The sequence below is a fragment of the Nicotiana tomentosiformis genome, chromosome 3 (genome assembly GCF_000390325.3).
Source record: "Nicotiana tomentosiformis chromosome 3, ASM39032v3, whole genome shotgun sequence".
Classification (NCBI taxonomy): Eukaryota; Viridiplantae; Streptophyta; class Magnoliopsida; order Solanales; family Solanaceae; genus Nicotiana; species Nicotiana tomentosiformis.
The window spans coordinates 97,155,237-97,162,688 of NC_090814.1; positions in this window are offsets into that span (position 1 = coordinate 97,155,237).

The window sequence follows — 7,452 nt, forward strand, 5'->3', positions numbered from 1 at the left end:
CGAAGACAACGATCGGGGTTGGATGGGCCCTTATATCCGGGTAAGGGCCTGTGACCTCATTCCGGAAGAGAAGATATCGTTCCCCGAGGAATGGAATTTTGACCGTAAGTGGTTTTCATAAGACGTTGCTTTTCGTATCTTTTTTCGATTTTATATGATGTCTTTCTCCGATATACAGTTGCCCCTTGGATGCCACAAGCGGTACCCGACCTTGAGGATTGGGTTCGGAAGTTAGCCTCGACTTCCTCTTATGCCGAACGCGTTTGGTGTGATTTGGTAAAAGGTAGATGGGAGGCCAAGAATCATGGTAAGGGTTACTTCTCGTGTTCTTCGAAATATTCTTTATGCTCCATTAGTCACCGATTTTCTTTCATGCAGGTGTAACCAAGGATGTCGTTTTGAGGCCTTCGAGTGGTGAAAAAGGAACCAAGTCCCCGGTCCCGGAACCGGGGAAAGATAAGAAGCGAAAAGCTGTCTCTCGGTCAGAGGACACCAAGCCCAAAACTCGAAGGGTGAGGAGGAAGGCAATCGCTCTTTCGATGGACTCGGTCCAACAACTGAGAGAAGAAGAAGAAAAAGATGGTGCCTCGGCGTTGGTGATCCGATCTGAGAAAGCTATCGAGGTCGCCAGAGCTTCTGAGCCGATGGAGACGGTACCGGTCGGGGTTGGTTTCGGTACCCCGAGTCTCGATCAGAGCATCCCGAGCGATTCTCTGGGACCATGACAGTGGGTCATTTGACTTCTCTTCCAACCTTTTCTGAGGAGGCGTTAAAGGAGGCTCGAGAATTGAAGACCCCCGATATGGGCGGAGGCTCTAGTGTAGGGGACCCTTTTCGGGATTGCTTTACTGGAGTCGATGATGCCTCCGCCATTGGTGATGCTTCCTTTCTCCTAGAAGAGGCCCAATATGTCATTTCTTGGGTAATGATTTTACTGTACTTGGTTTCTTCGTTCTTTTCCAAACTTGACTTGTGTTCTTTCCCTACTGTACATGCCATTAGTAGGTTTCGAGTCGACCTCAGCCAGTGCGAGGTCGAGCTTCAGAAGGTCTCGGGGGAGAGAGATGCCCTACGGCTTATTTGCAGCCAAAAGGACGAGGCTATAAAGGACCTTCAAGCAGATTTGGCTAAGTCTCGTGAAGAAGAGGCCGAACTAGATAAGCAGGTAAGCCTCGTTCTATTAGAGTATGTGTTTGACTCAACTGTGGAAGTTAACCCTTCATTATCTCAATTGCAGCAAAAGGTTAAAAAGATCGGGTTACTTCAGGAAGAAGTCGATCAAACCAAGGCTGAATGTAATCGGTGGAAGAAGACTATCGACCGCGTGGCTGCGGAAAAAGAAACCATCTTGGCCAAATTATTATCGGCCGATGTTCAGCTTCGAAGCGTCAAGCAAAAGGGTTCGGCTCAGGCTAAGAGGATCGAGGAGCTTGAAACATGGCTTGCTGAAGCCAAGGCAGAGGTTGAGTCGTCGAAAGTCATGGCGGACAAGTCCATTGCCGTGTATCGAGCTGATGCCGAGGTTGCTCAGATGGAGGCACGAGAGGCGGCGGATACTACCGATACTCGAGCACATTGGGTTGCCGAACTTGCTAAGTATTGGTCTCGAAGGGAGACCCTCGAGGAGATACACGCTCGAGGTTTTCGACCTTGCTGGAGAGATAAAAAAGGCTAAAGAGCTCGAAGCTGAAGCTGAAGCCTTGGCTTCTAATGGCGATGATGATGATGGTAGAAAGAGCGGATCCGAGAACGGGGGGAGCCCGATGGAGAAGAAAAAACCACTCCTGAGGATGACCAGGAAGCTTAGTCCTTAGTTTTTACGTTTGTAATCAATCAAGTAGACGACTGTGTATATAGACAACTTTGCCGACTTGCTTCTGTTTTGTGAAGACTTTATACATGCCTTATAAATGTTTTTACAAATATTTAATCAATTTAATCAATTTAATCAAATTCTGGATTTCGTAGCCTCTATAATCGAGCGAGTGCTTATTCAAATTTGAAGTGATGTAGCCCCATAGGCTTATAAGTCGAGTCAATGATTCGAACTCGAAATAATGTAGCCCGTAGGCATAAAGGTCGAGTGAACGCTTGCTCGAACTCAAAATGAAAGTAGCCCGTAGGTGTAATGGTTGAGTGAGTGCTTGCTCGGACTCGAAATAAAGTAGCCCATGGGCTTAGTAGTCGAGCGAATGATTCGAACTCGAAATAACGTAGCCTGTAGACTTAATAGTCTAGTGAATGATTCGAACTCGAAGTAATGTAGCCCGTAGGCGTAATGGTCGAGTGAGTGCTTGCTCAGACTCGAAATAAAGTAGCCCATGGGCTTAGTAGTCGAGTGAATGATTCGACTCGGGATAAAATGGCCCGTAGGCGTAATGGTCGAGCGAGTGCTTGCTTGGACTCAAATAAAAGTAGCCCGTAGGCTTAGTAGTCGAGTGAATGATTCGAATCTGGATAAAGTGGCCCGTAGGCGTAATGGTCGAGTGAGTACTTGCTCGAACTCGAAATAAAGGTAGCATGTGGGCTTAGTAGTCGAGTGAATGATTCGACTCCGGATAAAGTGGCACGTAGGCGTAATGGTCGAGTGAATGCTTGCTCGAACTCGAAATGAAGGTAGTCCGTAGGCTTAATAGTCGAGTGAATGATTTGAACTCGAAGTAATGTAGCTCATAGGCGTAATGGTCGAGTGAGTGCTTGCTCGAACTCGAAATAAAGTAGCCTGTGGGCTTAGTAGTCGAATTTATCTTAACTCTGTTTGTGTAATAAATCTCCAAATAAAGGATTCTTTCTTGGATATAAGATGTAGGTAAAGAGGAGAACTTTCTTTGCAAGTCACTATACATGTGTTCGTGTTTCGCGCCTGGGTTCGGGCCAACTACATGAGCATGGTTCGTTTTGACCATTTGGCTCTTACAACTTTTCCTATTGGAACCCCGTTGTTTGCGAAATAACTTTCTTGCTTCAGAACTTGATATATTTGAAGGCTAATGCCCCCCAGTATTCGAGGTCGATTGTAAAGAGGCCTCAGATACTGATGTAAGTGCAACACGATTTTTGGTTGCCTTGTTAAAAACCTTGCCGAAAAACCCATTTGGGATAAAACCGGTCTAAGGAAAAAATAGTGCAACGCGTGCTTTCAGATCTATGGTAAAGGATCCATCTTAGCTCCTGCTCGGACTTCTGTAGGGGTCAGTTTTGAAATGTAAATGAATATGAAAGGGTAGTACCTTAGCAGTAGTATCGTTTTAGATATGACACATTCCAATTGCTTGATAGTTGTTTGCTTTTTATAATGCCGAGCATGTATGATCCCTTTCTGACATTCTCGAGAACCTCATATGGTCCTTCCCAATTTGGCCCTAGTTTCCCTTCGTTCGGATTTCAGTTATTGATGGTGACTCTCCTTAGTACTAAGTCCCCGGGCTTGAAATGGCGGAGCTTGGTTCTTCGGTTATAATATCTTTCGATTCGCTGCTTTTGGGCGGCCAATTGGACGAGAGCAACTTCTCGTCTTTCGTCTGATAATTCGAGGCTAGTGTTCATAGCCTCGTTATTTGATTCTTCTGTCGTGTATCGAAATCTGGTACTGGGTTCACCGACTTTGACTGGTATCAATGCTTCGGACCCATATACTAAGGAGAATGGGGTCGCCCCCGTACTGGATTTTGACGTCGTTCGATATGCCCAAAGGACTTCGGGTAGGATTTCTCTCCACTTTCCTTTAGCGTCGTTCAGCCTCTTCTTTAGGTTCTGAATGATGGTTTTGTTAGTTGATTCGGCCTGTCCGTTCCTACTGGGATGATACGGTGTTGATAATATCCTTCTTATTTTGTGGTCTTCGAAGAATTTTGTCACTTTGCTGCCCACAAATTGTTTCCCATTGTCACATACTATTTCGGCGGGTATCCCAAATCGGCATATGATATGATCCCATATAAAGTCTATAACTTCTTTCTCTCTTACTTTCTCGAACGTCTGTGCTTCAACCCATTTAGAGAAATAGTTAGTCATAAATAAGATGAATTTGGCTTTACTTGGGGTCGATGTCAGAGGGTCGACGATATCCATTTCCCATTTCATTAATGGCCATGGGGATAGGACCGAGTGAAGTTGCTCTCCGGGTTGATGGATCATTGGTGCAAACCTTTGACATTTGTCACATTTTCGAACAAATACCTTCGCATCTTTGCCCATATCGATCCAATAATACCCTGCCCTGATTATTTTTCGGACTAATGAATCGGCACCGGAGTGATTCCCACAAGTACCCTCGTGCACATCGCGTAAGATGTAATCGGTATCTCCTGGACCCAAGCATACTGCCAATGTTCCATCGAATGTCCTTCGGTATAACGTTCCATCTGAAGCCACCGTGAATCGAGCAGCTTTAGTCCGTAGGGCTCTTAAATATTTAGGTTCTGATGGGAGCTTTCCGTCCTTTAAGTATTCAACATACTTATTTCTCCAATCCAGGTTAAGCTGTAGAATTTATCTCGGTGTGACCTTCTCCGATCACGGATCTCGAGAGTTGAATGACAGTCCCCGAGCTCAAGTCACTTTCCTTGACCGATGATCCCAAATTCGCAAGTGCATCAGCCTCATTGTTTTGCTCTCGTGGAACGTGCTGTAAAGTCCATTGTTTGAAATGGTGCAAAGTGACATGTAGTTTGTCCAAATACCTTTGCATTCTATCCTCTCTAACTTCAAAGGTTTTGTTTACTTGACTTACCACCAACAGAGAGTCACATTTGGCTTCGATGACTTCTGCTCCCAAGTTTTTAGCTAGCTCGAGACCTGCAATCATAGCCTCATACTCGGCCTCGTTGTTAGTTTACCTGGTAGTTTTAATAGATTGCCTAATAGTGTTACCTGTGGGTGACTATAAAACTATGCTGAACCCGGTCCCTTTTACGTTTGAGGGCCCGTCCGTAAAAAGGGTCCATACCCTCGAGGACGTACCCGATTTCAGTTAGAATTCTTTTTCGACTTCGGGTACGAGGGTTGGCGTGAAATCGGCCACGAAGTCTGCTAAAATTTGAGACTTGATGGCCGTACGTGGGTTGATATTCGATATCATACCCACTGAGTTCGACGGCCCATTTGGCCAATCGGACCGATAGTTAAGGCTTGTGCAAAATATTACGAAGTGGGTAAGTTGTTAATACACATATAGGGTGACATTGAAAGTACGGTCGTAACTTTCTAGAGGCGCTTATCAGTGCAAATGCCAATTTTTCTAGGTGTGGATATCTAGCTTCTGCTTCTCCTAAGGTTCGACTTATATAATAAATGGGAAATTGCATACCTTGCTCTTCCCGAACTAGGACACCGCTTACCGCAATTTCTGATACTGCCAAGTATAAGCAAAGTTTTTCGTTTGCTTTCGGAGTGTGAAGTAGTGGTAGGCTTGACAGATATTGTTTCAGTTCCTTCAATGCCTGTTGGCATTCCGGGGTCCAAGCGAAATCGTTTTTCTTTTTGAGTAGGGAGAAAAATTTGTAACTACGATCTGATGATCTCGAAATGAATCGGCCTAGGGCCGCAATTCGTCCTGTTAGCCTTTGTACAGATTTTACGCTGTTCACGATTGTGATGTCTTCGATGGCCTTGATTTTATCGGGGCTAATCTCGATTCCCCGATTTGACACCATGAAGCCGAGGAACTTGCCCGTACCGACCCCGAAAGCACATTTTTCGGGGTTGAGCTTCATGTTGTATTTCCTCAAAATCTCGAACGTTTCCTGCAAATGGGTCAGATGGTCCTCTGCGCGCAGGGACTTAACTAGCATGTCATCAATATAATCTTCCATTGATTTACCTATTTGTTCTTCGAACATTTTATTTACTAGACGTTTGTAAGTAGCCCCCACATTTTTTAGCTCGAATGACATCACATTATAACAATATGTTCCATATTTGGTGACAAATGAAGTCTTTTCCTGGTCCTCTGGGTTCATACGGATTTGATTATACCATGAATAAGCATCGAGAAAAGTGAGGATCTCGTGACCGGTCTTGGCATCGATCATGCGATCGATGTTGGGTAGTGGAAAAGAATCTTTGGGGAATGCTTTATTTAAATTCTTATAGTCCACGCGCATTCTAAGTTTGTTTCCTTTTTTAGGCACTACAATTATATTGGCTAACCATTCGGTATATTTTACCTCCCGAATGGACCCTATCTTTAGAAGTTTGGTAACCTCGTCTTTTACGAATGCGTATTTACCTCGGATTGGGGTCTTCTCTTTTGCTTTACCGGTCTGAACTTAGGGTCCAAGCTTAGCCAATGCGTCGTTATGTCCTGTGGAATCCCTGTTATATCTAAATGGGACCAGGCAAAACAATCAATGTTATCGATAAGAAATTGAACAAGTTTTTTCCTGAGTTCGGGGCTCAACCCCGTTCCCAGGTATACCTTTCGTTCGGGCCAGTGCTCGATTAGTGTGACTTGCTCCAATTCCTCAATTGTTGATTTGGTGGCATTAGAGTCATCGGGAATCACGAAGGATCGAGGGATCCTCTGATCATCATGTTATTCGATCATATGGTTTTTGGTTGGGTCGAAGCCGATGTCTGTGATTGCTATTTGGTGTCTCGTTCTCCTTCTGAGGCCGATCCCTTTACTGACGAAGGTGAGGATATTGGTTTGGTTTCCTCGACGACGAACATTTCTTTTGCTGCTGGTTGTTCTCCGTACACTGTTTTGACTCCTCTCGATGTTGGGAATTTGAGGACCTGGTGTAGGATTGAAGGTACAACTCTCATGTTGTGGATCCATGGCCTTCTGAAAAGGGCGTTGTACCTCATGTCGCCTTCGATCACGTGAAACTTCGTTTCCTGGATGGTTCCGGCCACGTTTATTGGTAGAATTATCTCGCCTTTGGTGGTTTCACATGCCATATTGAATCCGTGTAGAACTAGGGCTTCGGGTACGATCTGGTCCCGCAGGCCGAGCTACTCTACGACCTTCAATCTGATGATGTTGGCCGAGCTATCTGGATCAATCAACATACGCTTAACTTTAATTTTATTCATGAGTACGGATATTACCATTGTATCGTTATGAAGTGCGACCCCTTCTGCATCTTCATCGTTGAAGGACAAAGTTACTATGGGTGTGTAATCTTGAGTTCGAGAACGCTTTTCTCTCACAATCGATGTTTTAGTGCGTTTAAGCACTGGTCCCTGAGGGGTATCGGCACCGCAGATGATCATGTGAATGACGTGATGCAGCTCTTCCTGCTCGTTTTGCTTGTCGAAATCCCTCTTTTTAAAATGGTTCCTCGCCCTATCACTCAAAAATTCCCGAAGGTGGCCTTTGTTAAATAACCGGGCTACTTCCTCTCTTAGTTGCCTGCAATCTTCCATTCTGTGGCCATGTGTGCCGTGATATTCGCATATTTGATTGGGATTCCTTTGGACATGATCGATCTACATGGGCCGAAGCCA